Source organism: Petromyzon marinus, chromosome 7 (assembly GCF_048934315.1).
Source record: "Petromyzon marinus isolate PM22_M1 ecotype Great Lakes invasive population chromosome 7, UKy_Petmar_22M1.pri1.0, whole genome shotgun sequence".
NCBI lineage: Eukaryota > Metazoa > Chordata > Hyperoartia > Petromyzontiformes > Petromyzontidae > Petromyzon > Petromyzon marinus.
Genome location: NC_133673.1, coordinates 4,942,247 through 4,962,731, shown reverse-complemented (window position 1 = coordinate 4,962,731; position 20,485 = coordinate 4,942,247). Strand labels below are relative to the sequence as shown.

At 49.7% G+C, this 20,485-nt stretch overlaps 1 protein-coding gene across 2 annotated transcripts in view; it reads left to right on the top strand.

Annotated features, from left to right (window-relative positions):
* The first annotated feature begins 11,899 nt into the window (after positions 1-11,899).
* Positions 11,900-20,485, top strand: part of TSPAN18 (tetraspanin 18) — a 113,871-nt gene continuing 105,285 nt past the window's right edge. The window contains exon 1 of one of the 2 annotated variants that reach the window (XM_032948803.2): positions 11,900-12,058. The gene's annotated coding sequence lies outside the window, so the exon portion shown is untranslated. Of the gene's footprint in view, positions 12,106-20,485 lie in introns of both variants that reach the window. The other variant, XM_032948804.2, reaches the window with a different exon arrangement.

The window sequence follows — 20,485 nt, the reverse complement described above, 5'->3', positions numbered from 1 at the left end:
GCACACACACATATATGTATACACCCTCACGTATATGTTTAGCGCAGTTAATAGTTACCTGGCTGCGAAAATGAACTCGCCACGCTTGAGAAAGCCGGCAGAAGCACAGGTGGCTGCCCGCACTTAAACCCAAGGATCTCAGCGATGTTTATGTTCTGAGCCAGTTCCACACATCGTTAAAAATACAATACTTATACCGTGATCAGCAGGGGCGGGGCAACGTGGTGGCACTGTGGTTATCGCACTGTGCTCTGAAGTCGGCGACCTGCGTTCGAGTCCTAACCACGGCTAACATCGGTGGCGAGCGGTAGATGAAGCAGCCATGGGCTACTCCCCATTGACCAGGGTGTTGAAGTATGGTCAAACAAACCCCATGAACCGCATGGTGTGTGTGGGCAGGCCTTTATCCAGCAGTGGATTGGTAAAGAAGTACCGTCACGATCAATTACGCTACGAAGTAACTTTTTATTATTATTATCTCGAATCAAATATCTCACTTCACCGTATTTCCATCGATTCCTTGGCCACACTCTCAAGGTATCTCCGTCATCTCCCTCGGTTCCCTTCCTCACTCTGCTCGGTCTCTATTTACAAGCAGACGAGGACACATCGAGATGCTGCGTTCTCTTTATTTGTTTTGTTGTTCACAATGGGGCTATAGTTCTTCACACTCATCGCGAAGGGGGTGGTGGAGGGGGGGGGTTGGACTCCGGCCCTTTCAAAAGTTTAACTCCAATCGACGCCAGGCAACCCGGAGTCTCATTTTGACTCAGCCGAATCACGGGGCCGTTTCCCAGAAATGGTGACTCCGCCGTGCCGTAATTAATCAAAGGAAAGCGGCTGGCACTTAGCCAGCTGCTGCAATAAAAAAAAACTGGCGGGTTTTTGATTGATTCGCGCTGGGCGCATAAGCAGGTGTTGCGACTTTCACCTCCTCAATAATAGCGCGCCTTCTCCCGTTCAACAAAGGAAGCAGGGGATGGATGTACAGCGATGTCAATGTGGGACAGGGGGTGGGTGAAACGTACTTTTTTGGCATCGCCAGATGCTCCAACTCAGCGGCCGTGGCCACGAGATTGTCAGCTCAGCGAGGTGCAGCAGTCGGTCAGGTTAGGACCCCAATAGTCGACTCGCCTCCCACGGTCGCACCGAGACCATTCCACATCGCGCCTCCTCTCGACTGATCGCGTCGTCGTTACGCTCACGGTCTCGGACATTTAACGCCGTAGGGGCGCTCCGTCTTCGCAAAATGCAGCCACTAGAGCTCCTGTGGTCGTACCTCTTTGCAATATGATTGTTGTTGAAAACAATCATATTGCCAAGGGGGCTCCAACTCGTAGCTTTTGCCACCAGGGGGAAGGGGGGCGGTAGGGAGGCGAGGCACCCCCTGCCCCCACGCGAGTTACGCTCCTGCCCTAAGATTCTGCCTCTGCTGCAGTAAATGGAGCAATGGTTAGCAGGACACTGGACTTGCAATCCTCGGGAAGCCGGGGTTCAGTTGAAGCCAACGGTGCACGCGCCTTGACTCACTCAACACCTCTCTCCAGCCAGTAGGTTTGGCCACACCGCGGTCAGCCGATCGGCAGGTGACACGCGGTGGAGTAAAATGTGTAGTACTCAGAGATTCTGCCCAAGAGGTGTCGGGCCAGCGTGGAATTCACTCATGCATTCGGCATGCATAGTCAGCGAAGGACCGTTTTGGCGCCAAGCGCGTGACCTCCTGCGACAGCATTTGACCGGCGCGGAATAGTAAGGGGTTATCGAGAGCTCCCTCTGGTGGAGGTCCTAACACCAGGTGCGGGGGAAGGACAGCAAACTAAACAGAAAAAAAAATAAGCTCTAAAGAAATCAGTTTTCAATCCGGAAAATTATGATGATGATGACAGGCCATCTTTGAATTTAGTGGCTGGGGCATGTGCTAATTTGTTGCAAAACTGAAGCAACAAAGCTGCAGAGTGTTTACCCACGGCACGTTGTGCAACGTATGAAGAATGTCGGAAAGTTCCGCGCAGGGAAGTCGTACCCGCTTGAGTTGGTTTTTGCACCTCATGGAACTATTGCAACGTAAGCAGTCTCATTTTTTGCCAATCCGCTCTGTTCTCAGGGTCTCGTTTGTGCCCCTGCGTGAGCACTCGACGTGCAAACACGTGGCATGCCATGCGCCACCAGTGCCACTCGCAAGCTACAACGGACACCACTTTGGCAGAGTGGCCCACGATTCACAAACGCGACCGCCCTGCATGACATTTCAAAAGCAAGGGCTGCGTGTGTAGTCGAGCCTCGTTGCTTAACCCCGCGCTCCACTGAGCAATGCCAAATGGCAGGATTGCTCCGGCTACACTACTGATCCGTGGACACATTGCTCCGAGAGACCAACAGTGCCGCGATTTAAACCCTGGTTTCATTGGCCGTGTGAATGTCCGCTTTCTGTTCTGGGCCCCAACAACGTCAGCGTGCATGTATTCCAGTCCCCTCTTAGCTGGAGCATGCAGATTTTTTTCCCACGTTCTTCATCGTAGCTCCAGTTTTTCCCGGCCAATTATTTCTGAATTGAGATACGCCGACACCTTAATCGTGGTGGAAATGCATTTACTCTTTAGCACTAATAGGGAATTCGAACTCACAATATTCCGATTGTCAATCAAGCGCTCTAACCACAGCACCGTCCAAACCCGATGACTCGTTTTGAGAATGGATAAAATGTCCAAACATTTCAACAAAACAAGACGTGTGTGTGAGATGGACTGCAATATCTCTACCCAGTCATCCGTGTTCTTGGCTTCATGCCCCTGTTCAATACTTCCCCTTGTCTCCGTATATGTCTGCTCTTTTATAGAGGGTAATGCCTTTTTAGATACCCACTGATTTTGTAATGATCGTCTTAATATTTTCTCAACAGGGGATTGAATACCGTGAACCTGGTGGCTCCGTGTGCTATAGAGGAGACTGTTAAACGATACAATCAGTGGGCCGTGCTGATATTGGTGGAGGATGAGTAATGAGATCATGGGTATGGGTGCAACCCTGCAGTTGCTGCAAGACGTGCCTCTACGAGAACAAAGTGCTCGCCACAAATGAACCACAATACCTTTGCTGATCTCGTCAATGAGCATAAACCATCACGTGAACTCCGGGCATCCTCGCAGCAGCAGCGGCTGTTGGCCACCCATCGAACAAAACGGTCACCGCATCGCGAGCTTTCAGATGCGCTTCTGCGGCCGTCTGAAACGCTCTTCCTTGCAATATTAGGACGCTACTGGAGCTATGTACCTTAAAATCATCTGGATAAAAACAATATTACAACTGCTTTTTGTGTTTAGTTTTTTGCACATCCCTCGCATCTTCGATGAGCACGGTTGGCTACGTATCGTGCGAAAGAACTTCAACACACTTACAACAAACTCTAAAAAGGGGATTTGGTCTACTCTTCAAGTTGACCATTCGTGTTGGCAGCGGTGGGCGTACCCACATTTTACCCCACCACGTGCCACCTGCCGAATGACTAACTTCGGTTAAATCCATTTGTACTGCAGGGCGGAGGACAGAGCACGGGAGGGTGATATTTGAATCCTGCACCGTGTTTCCACTGTCGCGCCAGAAGATGAAATCGTCTCCTGCGTGCTCACCATTAGACCAAGGCTTTGAAATCAAACGTAGTTTTCTATAGAATGTCTCCCTAATTATTTTCGTAGGGTGTCTATACGTGGGTCACCATATACATTGTTTATGGGTGCATATTTAGTTTTTCTACACGATGTACATACCGATATTTTGTGCAGTGTGCTATATGTGTGCATGTTGCATTTTTGTTCACACCGTACATCGGCAACCGTGCTAAGCGGAGGTGACAGGATGACAAACTAAACACAAAAAGCGGTGTTGAGATGTAATCGCATTTATGTTAAAACTACAGTGAAATGTCCCGGCAACATTGTTCCATTTTACTTTCAATATTAAACATGTTTTTTTAAAATGTACTTTCTGATTATACGGTGAAGGCTCTCTCTGTTATTCAATAGCTACTACTGTATTCGATAACTTCATATTATTATAACTGAGACTATTCTTTGGGTCTTTCGGTAAAGGTTGAAAGAACCTATCTACGTGACTTTACCGAAATACACAAAGAATATGAATTCCTGCAGTCACGAAAGCTTTAAGTCAAGATATAACTGAGACTATTTTCAAACTTGTGTAGTGGAATAGTTGGCAGGGCGGAGGAACTGGGGCAAGGGTCACGGAGGACGCCGTCTGGAAGCCCCTGGAACCTGCTCGTGGGTTTGAGAAGGGAGGCGCGGCCAGGGCGGAGTTAGGCCGCGCTGGGAGAATAAAAGGAGCTGAGAGCGGGGAGCTCGTGGCTGCCGGTTCTGGGATTGGATTCGTCTCGTCGTCGCTGTCGTCATCGTCCCCGTCGTCGTTGCCGCCTTCGCTCGACATTGCGCAGCCAGAGCGTTGTTGGCTGTCTCAGTCAGCGCCGTCAGTGTTAGACGGCTAGTGCTGCCTGCAGGCCGGGCTGAGCCACTGCCGAGAGTGTGTGGACGAGACCGTGAATGTTCTGAATAAAAGAAGTTGCCTCCTGCAAACCTCGTCCGCGAATCACTGACACTACGCTTGCAACATGCCGCACGGTATTCACTCACTCTCTTAGAGAGAGGACGACTCAGAGGATGAGGAGGAGGCACGGATGGTGATCAGGAAGGCAGCCGAGTGATGATCGAGCACCCCAAAAAAAATGCCCCAAGCTGTGAGGTCCCCTATATGTTAATGTACGTACTCTATGTTGAACTTCTTTCGCACCATATGTAGCCAACCGTGCTCATCGAAGGTGCTATGGGCCAATCAATGAGTGTTTGCAACGTGGAAGGAAACCCAAGCATGGGAGGGCGAAATACTGTATTTACAAACTGGTCATCAGAAAGAAAAACATCTCATCAGGCCCCATGCTGTTAAGCGGAGTCTCCAACCCTTTCAAAGTCTTTCTCTTTGGCCCCTATGTTTGCACGCTATGAAGAAGGGCAACTGCTCCAAACGTTCAACATTCGTCCCACGTACGCAAGGGGCCATTGCCCGAAGTCTCGCCTATTATATATATAACATTTTAAAGCCACGGCCGTTATTGACGAATGTGTTGAGATTTGTTTTTTTCTCTTGGGGTCAACATGTGGATGTGTACCACCGTCAACGCAGCAGCGTCACCAAATCATTTGTTTTTATTGCACTGTGTCATTCTGCCCATGGACGCTCTGACCCAGTTGCTCTTCATTGCAAGGCCCCGCAAGCCACAGGCCGCCCCTGGTGGCCTTCATCGCGGCCCCTGACGTGCGGACCCCGACGATGCACAACGAGTGACCACACACCCACTGTGCTGTCACACCCCCAATGCTTTCAAATGTGTGGCGACCCCCGTACCGAAGATGTCTTATCGTCTAAAGTACCCCCCCCCCCCGAAAGTTAGTGAAGAACGCTGCTGTAACCCATTGTGTGGGTGGCTCTCGTCTCTACGTCCCTCTCGCCACCATGGGGCACAACGGTGGCGAGATGTTAACTACCTCGCCTGGTATGCGGTTGTGGGTTCGATCCCCGCCCTGATGCCTGTATAGTTCGCATGTCTCTCTCTCTCTCTTCCCGTGATTGCGTGGATTGTTCTCTGCATCCTCCGGTCTTTCCCTCCACATTCAGAAACGCGGGTTTGGAGTGTTTGGCTGCTTTCCATGTCCCCGTGAAAAGCCACTTTCGTTGAGCTGCCATTTGTGGTGCGCTCGCTTCTGAATAACGAGTTGCACAGATCATTGCTCCTGACCTGGTAAAACAAACTAGCAGTAGTTTAAACGAGCACGGTTGGCTACGTACGGCGCGAATGAAGTTCAACATACACGCGTACAGAAGGCGGAGTTCGCTCCTTTTGTCTGCTGGGCTCCCGTTAACGCTTCAAGCCTCGCTCGCGCATCCCCCCCCCCCGTTCCTTGTGTCACACGCGAACGCGCGCCACCCCCAACAGCGCTCGCTGATCTCCAGAGCCCCCCCCCCCCCTGGATGTTTAAATGAAAGTGCTGGAACCACTCGGCCGTCGCGCCGTTTTGCGATGGGAATTTTTTTCTGTTAAATAAACTATTCATAGGCGTTTCAAGATTGATGTGTACGTGAATGTGTGTGTGCGTACGTGGGGAGGAGAGTGGTGATGTTGCAGTTAGCGCGCTGAGGCTACGAACCTGGCGACCCGGGTTCAATTCCCGTTCACGGCTAACAACCAGTGACGGACCTGGGCCTCGCCTAGGTCGACTCAGTCACAAATGAGTACCTGGTGCGATGTGTAAACATCGCCACCGGGGAAATAAAGGCGGCCGGGAGTGGTGTTGGCCACCCACCCCCTCGTGTGCCGTGCCGACCTTCATAGGTGCTCGCTAACAGCACTTGCCCCAACAGTCTGTTAGGGCTATACGGGTGATCTTTGTTTTGTATGTGGGGAGCGGTGGCGCAGCGGTTAGTGCGCTGCCCACGAACCCGGCGACCCCAGTTCGATTACCACTCACCAACACCATTGACGGTTATTTGAACCGGTTCTGGGCCTCCCCTCGGCAGCCTCAAATGAGTAACTGGTGCGGTGTGCGAACAACGCCACCCACCCCCTCGTGTGCCGTGCCGGCATTCATATGTGCTCGCTCTCGGCACTTTCCTAAACGTCTGTTAAGGCTATATGGGGGGATCTTTGTCTTTTATGAGTGTGTTTGGGGATTTACATCTGGTACAGACACAATGGGAGGCTGATCGATGCCCGGGGTGCGGTCGAGGGATGGCTCCCGATTGGCCAACCACGTTATGTTTGCTGATGGTGTGGTGATTGTTGCTCACTCAGAGGAGGAGTTAGAGGCGCTGCTACTGAACTTGGAGTGTGGCACTAAGAGATGGGGCCTCACCATCAGTCCCACCAAAACGAAGCACCTGCTTGGGTATTTCGTGTCACCAAATACTCCACATCATTAGCTCCCCATTGGTGATGGAGCAGTTGTGGAGAGTTGAGATTTTCCCATACCTGGGCAATGTGCTTATGACCACCTCCGGTTTGACAGTAGAGGTCTCACTCAGAATCAGTCGGGTGCCATTATATTTTCATCGGCTGCATAACGCTGTGTGGAAGCTACCTGGTATGTCACTCCGCACGAAGCTTCGGGTCTTCTCGACCACAGTCATGCCCTCCAATCTTTATCGTTGTGAAACGTGGACCCATCCAATGTGACATCTGCGCCGGTTAGAAACATTCAGACTGGCATGCCTACGATCCATCCTGGGTTTAACCAGGCTGGATTTTGTGAAGAGCTCACAAATCCTTGAAAGATCTGGACACATTCCCATCAGTGAGCTCCTCCGGCAGGCAAGGCTGCGTTGGCTGGGTTATGTAGCCCGCATGCCCAGCCACCGCATGCCCAAGCAGCTTCTGTTTGGCCGTATAGAGGGTGATAAACGAGTACGACATGGGCTGGATAAGAGATGGACTGATGCAGTACGGGAGGATGTGGAGCGAAGTGGACATGTCGACGAATGGTACCGGTGGTTTCAATATCGGCCTCTATGGATCAGGCTCGTGAAGGACGCTGCTACTGGGCAGTTGGAGGCAGTCGCCCTCCAACAACAACGGAGGGCGGAGGAGCGACGCTCACAACAACGAGCGGAGTACCGTGCGGCTAAAATGCAGCAAGTTGGCACAGTAGGGGGTACAGCTGGTGCATCTCCCAGTCATCTCAGTCAGTCAACCCATGGCACCTGCTGGGTCTGTCCCGAGAGTTCCTGTCAAGGAGCCCTCGACACTTCACGTGGCCTCAAAGTGCACCTGGCCTGGCACAGGCGCCGTGGTGCTGTCACCGTCAATTAGCGGCGAAGGGCCGGTATTGGCATTGTAGTGGTTAGCACGCTGTTCCATGAACTCATTGTCCCAAAATTCGATTCCCACTCACAGCTAGCAATCAGTGGTTGATATCAGAACTGGCCCTGAGCCTCCCCAAAATCAACAGAGCCTTAAAAATGGGCACCTGATGTGAGATGTGTAAACATCAACATCGGGGAGACAAGGTCGGCTGTGTCGGCTCTCATAGATGCTCACGAACAGCACTTGCCTAACCAGCTGTGTCGCCTACACTTGGGAAATTTGTCTTCATCTTAATGTGGGCGTGCAGCCACTACATCAACATCACAATGTGGTGCATCGGCCAGTCATCTCCGTCAGTCAACCCATAGCACCTGAGTCTGTCCCGTGACCTCCTGCCAGCGGGTGTTCGACGCTTCACGTGGCCTCAAAGTGCACGTAGCCTGGTACAAGCGCCCTGGTGACGTCACCGCCACATAGTGGCGAATGGCGGTTGTTGTTGTTGTCGTGGAAAGCACAGGGCTCCAGAACCGCTCTTTAAGGACTGCTTCGTGGCGTTATTTATTAAGGACAGCCTGGTATTCACGTGCAGTAAGGCTCTTGAAAGAGTGAGTTTTTAGTTTATTTTTTTACCGCATTCGAAAATAAAATGGCTCTTCTTGTTATTTTGGTTGCCCACCCCTGGGTGAGTACATTGCACTACGATCCCATTATTCCAAGTTCAATCCTAGGCCATGCACAACACCAGTGACGATCGGTATCTGAAGTGGGCTGGGTCTCTCTTCGTGATCAATCGCTTTCTCAAGTGCGTTTACGTCAGTGCTGGAGACAAAAGATGGTCAGGAATGGCGCTGGTGCTGCTCCTCCATCACGTGCCATGCCAGCATTAATGGACGATCGCTGACCGTTGTGACAGGTGTCAAGGGAGATAGAAGAATGTCTGCAATAGTGGAAAAAATATACGCTAAACTATAATCTTTTATTTTACGAGATAAGCCCCACTGAGTTATTGAGCTCTTTTTCAGGAGCGACCTGGCCACAAATGATAGCCCCAATGAAGTGGTTTATCTCGTGGAAATTTATCGCAGCCAAATAATCGACATGTTTCTAAATGTGGAGGGAAAACCCGTAGGACCGGAGAAAAATCCACGCGACCACGGGGAGAACATGTTAACTCCAAATATACAGACGTCAGCCTCTGGATCGAACCCACGACCCCTCTTGCATGCTAGGCGAGGTCTTTAACATCTCACCACCGCGGCACCAGCAGGGGTGGAATGATCGAATCATTGATAGAATCACATCTGCACGAATCATTGTGTTTTTTTATTTGTTGTATGTAATGGGTTCTCGTGACCGCTCGAGGCACTACTGGTGGTTGATGCGTTCACCAAGGTATAATTTTAAAAAAATAATTATTGAATCCAAATTGCAAGTCTGAAATGTGACATTTTGTGTTGGGGGCATGTAGAGACTTGTCCCCAGAAAATCAACATGGCATTTCCAGAACTGTCTCAGGCTCGACCTTAAAGTATGAGCCCCATTGTACGTCTGTGAAAAATATCTTCGAAACTTATCGGATTTCTCAAGGATAAATAAAAAGTTTGATTCTATTGCCTGTTTGGGCAATCAGAAATTTAGACTGGAACCAGAAAGCATGGGTGTCCAGTTTGCTTGACTTAAAAAAAAAGAAATTCTCGCCACTTATTTAATTTCCAGCTGAAAATAAACACCCGTATAACTTTTACATGTAGATGTATTTTATCTTGTGCTTGTGAAATTTAAACGTTTAGATTTAACAAATGGAAGAATCGTTTCAATTTATCAGTCTGAGAATTAATGGCACTGCAAGCTGGACTACAGTACATGTTCAACGTCAGGCAATTACAGCGATTCAAACCTGATTGCAGTGATGAAAAAAAATAGTTTATTTAAATAAGTACCCCAAGCCCACTTGTATCCCTCAAATTTAATTCCAGTGTAGTGCTGTACATCATTATGAAAATGATAAATTGTCATGATATTCAATATGACAGCATGAGTTTGAAATTGCAAAGGACGCATCGTGTGTATATTTCGTCCAATGGAAAGGGATCTGTTTTAGTCTGTGTCAGAATTAAATTAGATTTTGCAAAACAGTCATCATTCATGCCACACCATGCACATGATAAACAGCAATATCCAGTCGTTTTATTTTCAGCAAAGCTTTTGTTGTAATGTGAATATTTTACACTTTTATCACACCATTTTCAAGGGTAGGTACTTTCGTCATAGATTTGCCCAATTGTCCAAAGTTACCGAATCGTAGTTTGTATTGTATTCAGTGAGTGAGGTTATTTGGCTGGTAAAATGCATATCGCTTTGTGGGAAAGTCATCGGCGGTTGTTCTGTGGAGAGACCGACCATCAGCCATTAGAACGTGGAATTTCCACCACTGGCCCAGGGCTACCAGTGGAGACGAGGACCACCGTGGTGACTTGTTTGAGCGGTGCGTGCTACCCGCTACGCCAGACGCACTCCACAGAAACCTGGCCAATAACAAATAAATGGTTAATGCCAACTTTAAAGCTGCACACCAGAGTAGGGAGGTGATGCACGCTTGCGGTGACATCGAGAGACGGAAAGAGGAACGCTCGCATTAGAGAACGTACAGCGGACGTTTAAGAGAAGATGGGCTGAGGTATGCCACGTGGCCGACGTTCTAGGCCAATGAGAGCACGTTCACCGTGGTAATGGAGCGATGGAATCAGCCCGTGTGCAGGTGCAGGCTGGACTGTTACATCGCAGGATAAGTGAGAGAAGGTGCGGGTTTGGTAAGGCCTTCATCCAGGAGAGGATTGTCCACGGTTGTCGATGATTGTGAGTTGCGCACGCCATCACAGCACCACCTGATACTTCAATATTCCCATTTAAAATACTAGAATTTCGGCCCGCCGAAATTCCAGCTCCTGCCCACGAAGACATCTGGACTCTATTGTATGTAGAGTGTGTAGGCATATATGTAGAGTGTGTAGGTGTATATGTAGAGTGTGTAGGTATATATGCCTACAGGAGGCATTCTTTTTTTAGGGGGGGGGGTGGGTTGGCAGGGGTCGATAATTTTTGTAACCCTGTTGGATCAACTTTCAACATTCTACCCCCACATCTGGGGTGGGGGTCCACTTGCTATAACTTTTTGATTAAAGCCTTCTGAAAGGCTGTTATCATTTAGTTAACGAACAAACGGAACGCCGGGCTTTTAAAATAGTTTGAAGTTGACAATCCGATTGCAAAAAAAAAGCATTGCTGATAACACAACAAAAATCCCCAACTAAAGTTAAATAGTGAGTAACCCAACATCGAGTACCCACTGCAAAACCCTACAGGAAAACAGCAGAGGCTCAGACAGGAATGCATAAGCACAGTGCATTCCTTTCTGTCTATGGAGGAGAATTTTATTGGGCATTCCTTAAACAAAACAAAAAATGCCCCCTCCCCACCCTTTATAAGCGATTGATTGACTCCCTAATGCCCACTCATTTCAGAAACGCTGTAGCGACAATGCGTTGCGAAGCACACAATGGGCACGATTTACTCTCTTGGTCGCTGGGGACACGCAAGCTTGGGTCCGTTTCCAGCAATTGCATTTATCCTTATTCCACATTTCACTCCGTGCCTCTGTGTCTCTCGCCTCTCTTATTGGTCGAGACGCTGAACTCTCGCTCGCAAGAAGCCCCCTTTGGCTTAGCGAACGTCGTGCGGGGAAGGGCAGGGTGGAAGGGCGGTGGGATGGAGCGAGCGAGGGAAGGAGGTAGGGATGGAGCGAGAGTGGGAGAAAAAAACCCGAAATGATGAACGAAGCAAAGTGCCGACGACACCGCGAGCATCTTCTTGTTTCCTCTGATCGTAAAAAAAAACGAGAGAGTGGGAAGGAGGGAGGGATGGAGCGAGCGAGGGAAGGAAGGAGGTAGGGAAGGGAGCGAGGGGGTTAAGGTGGGAGGGATGGAGCTAGGAAGGGAACGAGGGAGGGAAGGGAAGGAGGGAGGAAGGCAGGAAGAGTAGGAGGGCTTTAAACTCGCAGCCGTGCTCAGCCTCGTGTCGGCGCTCACACACGAACGCACGCACGCGTGAGGGAGGCTGTCCCTGGCTCTGGTTTCCTTTGCGCCACGCGCTGGGTTTGGACTGCGGCGCTTCAGAGTCACGGAGCAGAGCCGAGTTTGGGTATGTGCTGCACCACTCTCACGGCGAACGGGAGCGGAAACTCTTTCGTAAGTGTGCGTCTGTGTGTGTGTGTGTGCCTGTGTGTTGTGGGGAGCGGTGGTTTAGCGGTTAGCGCGCTGCGCTACGAACCTGGCGACCCGGGTTCGATTCCCTGCTCGCGGCCAACACCGGTGGCTGTTAACCTGAACCGGTCCTGGGCCTCCCCTAGGTCGACTCAGCCTCAAATGAGTACCTGGTGCGATGTGTAAACATCGCCACTAGGGATACAAAGGCGGCCGGGCGTGGTGTTGCCGTGCCGGCCTTTATAGGTGCTTGCTAACAGCACTTGCCCCTACAGTCTGTTAAGGCTATACGGGGGATCTTTATATTTGTCCTTCTTGTGTTCTTGATAGTAAGTTGGTTCAGACATCTTGTTAAGGATCGCAGACATGCACACGAGAGTGAGTGGCTGGCCGTATCATCCCAATTCAACAACACTGACACCTTTTGAATTGCCGAAAGACTGCGGCGTTAAATGTGACACCTTTGTACGCGTGCGTCTCTGTGCGTCTCTGTGTGGGGGAGCGGTGGCGCAGTGGTTCTCGCGCTGCGAGCCCGGCAACCCGAGTTCGATCCCTGCCCGCAGGCAATGACAGTGACGATGTTTGGAACCCGTCCTGAGCGTCCCCTAGGTCGACTCGGCCTCGAATGAGTGCCTATTGCGGTGTGTAAACACAGCCACTATTGAGACGTAAGGCGGCCGGGCGTGCTTCTGACCACCCATCCCCTGGGTGCGCCGTGCAGGCCTTAATAGGTGCTCGCTAACAGCACTTGCATCTACAGTCTGTTAAGGCTACACGGGGGATGTTTGTCTTTGTGTGCGTGGGGAGGGCGGGCACTCGTTTTTAGCACTCTGCTACAAACCTTGAAAGTGGCATCTGGTGATCCTACACGGGACTGTACTCTTACTTATCATGGTCAACTCAGCATCGAACGAGTCCTCGGAGTGTCGTGATAAACGGCGGTACCGGAGGGAGACAAAGGCGGCCAGGCGTGGTGCTGGCCAAACAACACCGTCTGGCGTGGCGTGCTGGCCTGAGTGTTCGCTAACAAGACCAGGCGCTCCACGAGGGGACACGGATGTCGACTGGAGGAATCCGATGAGCAACGAAGCGCTCTGTTTTGCTCCTACACATGTCCATCTGTGTGTCTTGACGAGTCACGGCAGACGGCGAAACGCGCCCGCGTGCGTTCTGTGAGCCCGGCTGCAACTTTGAACGAAGTAATTAGTTAGCTGCATTACGTGCACAGAACTGCCACGTAGTATGAATGAATCATGCTCACGTGAATGTATTTGTTCATGACGTCGTGTGTGTGTGTGTGCGTGCGTCCTCCTTAATGGATAATTTGCAAACGGCGCTTATTCTGGCAGCAACAGTGGCGAGAGAGCAATCTAAGCGTGCCCTGTGCAAGTCCCCTTAAAGGTGCTCGCTCGTCATCGTCAGCACTTGCCTCGAGCTACACTAAAGGGAGCTTTGCATGTTTGTATATGTATTCTGTATGGTAATTCGAAACTATATAACAGTTTTACACGTGGGCTTTTGCGACCAATATTATCCACAATTGGGGATAATTTTGGGTTAGATCGCGTAACTATAAACCCGTGGTATGTAACAGTTCCCTTTATGTATCCATGATAACGTGTGTGCGCGATTGTGTGTGATGCACAGAGTATGAATGTGTACACAATGTAGGGCAAGTGACGCAGGTGTCAGAGCACTCAACTCGCTGTTGGAAGGTTACAAGTTGAAATCCTGGATCGGGATTGACTCGGCCCATCATGTTGTTTGTTCAGGGTTGATAAATCAAGTACTACTTGGTGGGAAGTTCATTTTGTCCTATGGAGAGACCGCTCCTTGCGAGATGAATGTGGGAATTTCCACCACGGGCTCCCAGCTCTTACGGGGGAGATATGCACGACCTCAATGCTGATTTGAGCTGGAAATCACGTTGACTTTGACTTGATGGATAGACTGACCCTTGCCATAAGAATGCGCAATTTCCGCGGGTGACTTGGGCATAACCAACGGAGACATGCACCGATCGTGGAGACAGTTTCTTTACAATGATATGAGCTGGTACCAAAGTACCAAAAGTATGAACTCCGTGCAATGGACTCGAACAAGAAGGGTAAAATTGAGCAGTCACAAAGCGATGATTGTTAAAGGGAACGCAATAGAGAAACGCTTGGAGATTCTGATTCTCATTTTGAGGAAATGGCTGAGACCAGTCATCTCGGCCAATTGCCTCGTTGACTATGGAGGGATCGGATCGATTTCTGCAAAAAAGATTTTGGGAAAAAGTGGAACATTTGCCCACACGCGAATCAAACCCCCCTTGTTTGGTTAATAGACGACGGGGAACATTGCATAAAGCAGCGCCACATGTATTTATAATTCATTTGAGTCAACGAGTGTGTGTGTGTGTGCATGCCAACAAGCCATTCTTTTGTCAGTTTGGCGTGAACAAAAAAAAAACAGTTAAATCTTTTACCCTAGAGTCCAGTAAAACAGATGGTTCAAATTTAATCACGAAATGCCGACGGTAACAATACTTGAGGTAGCATTTCGTAATGAAACCGTTTTGGGTGACTCTAATCGAGCACCTCGCAATCGGTGTTGGCTCGGCACCATCATCCTTCCAGGGTCGAGAAAGTGAGTACCGATTTGTGAGGAAGTCAACAGTGGTTTGCCCGTATATGACCTCACCCCTGCTAGAGGCGTGTGTAAAAATTTTCGCCACTGGATCAGGGCTGTAAATAGGAGATAAGCACATCCTTAATGACCTACGCTCATTTAAGCGACACAATAAAACCCCATTCGGTCTTTATTTGTTATAACGAAGGCATTGTTGCCATCTTAAATCTTCATTTTCGCCTATGGCGATCGCCAATTATTTCTCTATCAAGGGACATGTGAACGAACCAACTTGCGTCGGTCATTATCCTGGCTGTGGGTAACGTTGAAACCTGGCGTTCGGGCCATGATGGTGGTGCACAATGGCCTCTTCTCGTGACTGGTATGTTGATATCTGTTTATCCAGCTGGGTGGCGCTGTGGCTTGGTGCGTCTTGACTCACAATCAGAAGGTTCCCAGTTCTAATCTTGGTCAAAGGTCGACTCAGCCCGTCTCCCTCTGGGGGCCTATATTATGAATGCCACTTTGTAGCAAGTCAACAGAGGGTGTCCTATGGACAGACTGGTCCCCACTGTGGGAATGCTTTATTTATTTATTTGTTTCGCTGTCTCAGGACCACCAACAGAGATGAACGCTGCCCAGAAATTGTTTAAGTAATGGGATAACACTTAAAACGTTCAATTTATTTCGTTTCAGCAAACATTGCCGCAGTATATACAAATCAAGAATTATATTTCTTGGACACTGCATTCGTAGTATGACAATGCATCATTTTTTTTTTTAATAAAAAGTTAGTCGATCGTAAGTGAGCCTTGTCAGTGTGTGGCGTTACAGATATTAGCATTCCAACACAAACACAGTGTTTTAATAAGTTGTAAAACAGCTGTTTAACAGTGTGCCATAGAGAATATAAGAGGCATGCTGTCCATGTGACCATGTTAAAGGACAGCCCTTGCATCGTCAATGACGGGATATGACTATGGCGGAGTGGAATTTTTTCGAGGACAAATATAATTTTATATTTTCAATTGTGCTAAAAAAAAATGTCGGAAGGAATGTGGGAAATTGAAAAATATGCAAACGAATATACACATGCAGTACTTAAGTAAATAACTTTCTAGAAAATTCAATGTCTCTCCAAAAGCTATGTTATCAAATTTAAATGTTTTGTTATTATTGTATCTAGTACCTACAAAGTGTGCTTTTTATTATTATTCCAATGAAGGCAATTGGCACACAAAGGCATATTTTAGGAACTATAAAGGCTATCGTATGATCAAATATTTACCGACTGAAAGCTCACTGAGTCTCAGGAGATGAGCAGGCAGGCCCTGCATTAGGACGTTTGGCCAAATGTCGTGAATTAGCATTTGGCACGTGGGAGGAAACCACAGCACCTGGAGGAAACCTACACATACGAGTGATGATACACACTTATAAGAATGCTGTGCTGTACTGGCATTTCCTGACCACCTCGCAGCCCTAGTCTCAAACACTGGGTATGCTCAGGCAGTCTCTCATCTAAGTAGTAATCCGGCTCGACCATGCTCATCTTGTGAAGATTTGATTTGCTCAATGACCATCAAGGTGAGTCCTCCTCGAACACTCAATGTCAGGGGGTGATCGTGGCTAATGCTGTTGATGCCACCACACCTAGTCCAGCAGTTCCTTCTTACGCCAGATCCCAAGCTGTTAAATGGTCGACACCCAACCACCAATGTCAAATCTTACAGTGTCCCAGAATCTGGAATTAGGTCTCCCCATGTTCCTGTCCATCATCGGGTGCCACCCACCACAACCTCCTCTATCCTGCTGGTGTGTCCCACCCACCACAACCTCCTCTATCCTGCTGGTGTGTCCCACCCACCACAACATCCTCCTCTATCCTGCTGGTGTGTCCCACCCACCACAACCTCCTCTATCCTGTTGGTGTGTCCCACCCACCACAACCTCCTCTATCCTGCTGGTGTGTCTCACCCACAACATCCTCCTCTATCCTGCTGGTGTGTCCCACCCACCACAACCTCCTCTATCCTGTTGGTGTGTCCCACCCACCACAACCTCCTCTATCCTGCTGGTGTGTCCCACCCACCACAACATCCTCCTCTATCCTGCTGGTGTGTCCCACCCACCACAACATCCTCCTCTATCCTGCTGGTGTGTCCCACCCACCACAACCTCCTCTATCCTGTTGGTGTGTCCCACCCACCACAACCTCCTCTATCCTGCTGGTGTGTCCCACCCACCACAACCTCCTCTATCCTGCTGGTGTGTCTCACCCACCACAACCTCCTCTATCCTGCTGGTGTGTCCCACCCACCACAACCTCCTCTATCCTGCTGGTGTGTCCCACCCACCACAACCTCCTCTATCCTGCTGGTGTGTCCCACCCACCACAACCTCCTCTATCCTGCTGGTGTGTCCCACCCACCACAACCTCCTCTATCCTGTTGGTGTGTCCCACCCACCACAACCTCCTCTATCCTGCTGGTGCGTCCCAACCACCACAACATCCTCCTCTATCCTGTTGGTGACAAAACCGCCCTTTCTAAACTTAAACCTGTGGACAATGCCTCTGGGAAGTCATGGCACAAGAGCTATAATCCATCCATTCTAGTGGTCAGTATTAATACAATTTGGATACCCTTGGTAATTAGCTATTAAACCTGATGATAGTATAATGAGGCTAAGTAAAGGGCATTGAATGCAAAAAATATCGATATAACTCCTTCATCAAATAACTATTAGAGTGGCAGTGACCTCCACTGATAGCCCTGAGCCAGATGGAAATTTCACATTCTTCTAAGCGTGCCAAGTTTAGCCACAAGGTGTTTGTGGGGTAAATGTGGCTGGAAAGGTGTCGCGGGTTCCCGTGTTGCTGTGAAATGTTTCTTAGCTCGATATGTCTTAAAGTTATTAAAAAGGAGATACATTTTCCTATATTTACCTCACGAATATGAAGTAAATATACTGAATATACGCTGAATACATTAACATATACATAGCAATTTAGTTCAATTAAATGAATGAGGGCTCAGCTCGGTCGACGATTTCTTTCGGGTTATTAACTTGAGCACCGCTTTGTAGCAAGTTAATAGTGGCCATTACGTGGATGCACCGTCCCCTAGAAACACCTGCACAGCACCACCACCGTCCCCTAGAAACACCTGCACAGCACCACCACCGTCCCCTAGAAACACCTGCACAGCACCACCACCGTCCCCTAGAAACACCTGCACAGCACCACCACCGTCCCCTAGAAACACCTGCACAGCACCACCACCGTCCCCTAGAAACACCTGCACAGCACCACCACCGTCCCCTAGAAACACCTGCACAGCACCACCACCGTCCCCTAGAAACACCTGCACAGCACCACCACCGTCCCCTAGAAACACCTGCACAGCACCACCACCGTCCCCTAGAAACACCTGCACAGCACCACCACCGTCCCCTAGAAACACCTGCACAGCACCACCAACACGGCCGACGAGCGCTGTCGCAGGCTCCAGTGACCCGGAGGTCACTCCCACCTCATGCTGATGCGCGCACCGCGTGTAACACTGGCGAATAGTGAGTAACTAATCACGGAGTCTCATTTTCGACGACGATCTTTTCTATAGTTTTTTTCTTTCTTTCTGAATCGCTTGCTCCTTGCAAAAGGGTGTGTGCGTGATGCGACCCCGTTGCTCGGGTGAGCGGGGAGATCACTTTGAAAACGTTTTAAAAAAAAAGGAGAGAAACCCCCCGCCCCCCGGCAACATTAGTTTGGCCACTACGCCGTAATACAACGAGACACTTGCATCGTTTTGATATCCTCAACGTCTGCAGGTGCGGGGTGCTTGTGGAGGAGGAGCGTGCGGGGTAATATTCGTTCCAAAGGACGGCGCGTTCGGGTACATTCCTCCGGCCGCTCGGAGTCGGGATACGATTGCGAACCGATGGGTCATGGTATTAAATGAGAGCCACTTCCTTCCCAAGTCACCGCTCGCTCACTGCCCTTTCCTCCTCGCAACGAGTGAGTGCCGGTTACACCATGTCTTGCACGGCAGCTTCAATTTAGACCCGCGTGTCGGGTTGTGAAATGTTACCGGAGCCCCCTGGCTTTCCCCTGAGGGTATCCCACTGCTTACGCGTCGGCCGGTCCGTCCGTATTTATTATTCATGAGCAATAAGGTATTCAAACGGGCAAGTGTCCCCTTGCTCAAACGAGCGATGGGGGTAGTGCGAGCTGAGCCAGAGCAGGTGTGGTGGGAATTCCACATTCCCGCGGTGGGGGCAAGTCCTTCCGAGGGGGCAACCACCCCGAATTCATTGTAAAAAAAATTGGCGCTCTCACTCAGTTCATCTCGCCGATTGGTGGCACCGACGCAGAATTGAATGCTCCACGTGACTTCGTAATGTATGCTGAGCTTCTTTCGCACCGTACTTATTACACGTTGCACGAGCCGCACGACTTGCCATCGCCGTCGTCTGAAATCATTGTAAATAGACTCATTAAGATGTTAGAGAGTTTTATCAAGATCTGGGTTCGAGCTGATATTTGTATCACCCCTATTGTACTCAACGAATCGGATTCGCCTTGAGCCACTTGGGCTCGAAACCTGTTGCTCGGTTGTTTCTCTCCGCCTCCTGCTGCCGGGGAACGGGACGGTGGGTGGGCTGAGTGAACCCCCGACCGAGACTGGAACACAGCACCTTGGGAGTCAAGCGCTCCGGCAACAGCGCCACCCAGTCGGACTAATGAGGCACTGGTGTTCTTCGTGCCATCAAAAGTGGTGGTTTTAAACCATGGGCAACATGCGTGGAAGGAGAGCCTCGCATTGGAATGGAATCGTGCCAACAATAGCAGTCTTACAGTGCCGGAGAGGCAACTCAAAAACTGCCCCTCACTCCCATTGAGAGCATGGCCAAGCACGGCAGGTCTCAATGACTCACTCATCATGCATTGACCTGGCTATGTTTCATCATAAACATCAAAAGTGTCACCTTTGAGGATTTGGTTTTAGAACGGAACATTTTCAGTCTCCTAGGGCCAAGACATTTAGCTTGTGTCAGATGCATACTGTCATTGAGAATGCAACTGTGAGCGAGTGTGTATGTACGGGCAACACCAGTGACGATTATCTGAACCGGTCCTGGGCCTCCCCTAGGTCGACTCGGCCTCAAATGAGTACCACTAAGAAGACAAAGGGAGCTGTGCTTGGTGCTGGTCACCCACTCCCTCCTGCGCCGTGCTGGCCTTCATAGGTGCTCGCTAACAGCACTCAAAGTCTAGTCAGGCTATGAGAGGGATCTTTGTCTTTTTTGGTATGTGTGCATTCATGTGGGGAAGGGTATTGCAGTGGTTAGCGCACTGCGCTATGAGCCTGGCAAGCCGAATTCGACTCCTGTTCATGGTCAACATCATTGACGAATATCTGAAGCAGTCCTGGGCCTCCCCTTGGTCTACTCGGTTTCATATTAGTACCCGGTGTGGTATGCAAACATCAGCATTGGAGAGACACAGGTAGCCCAGCGTGGGGTTGGCCACCAACAGTCTGTTGAAGCTACACGGGGGCTCGTTGTCTCTGTGTACGTGAGGAGCAGTGGCATTGGTTTTTTTTTTACCTGTGCTACGAACCTTGAAAGTGGTATCTAAACCTGTCCTGGGCCACCTGTAGGTTGACTTAGCCTTAAATTACTACGTGCACATCAGCGCTGATACATCGACACATGGAATTGGTGCTGGCCACACTCTGCAGGACTTAAT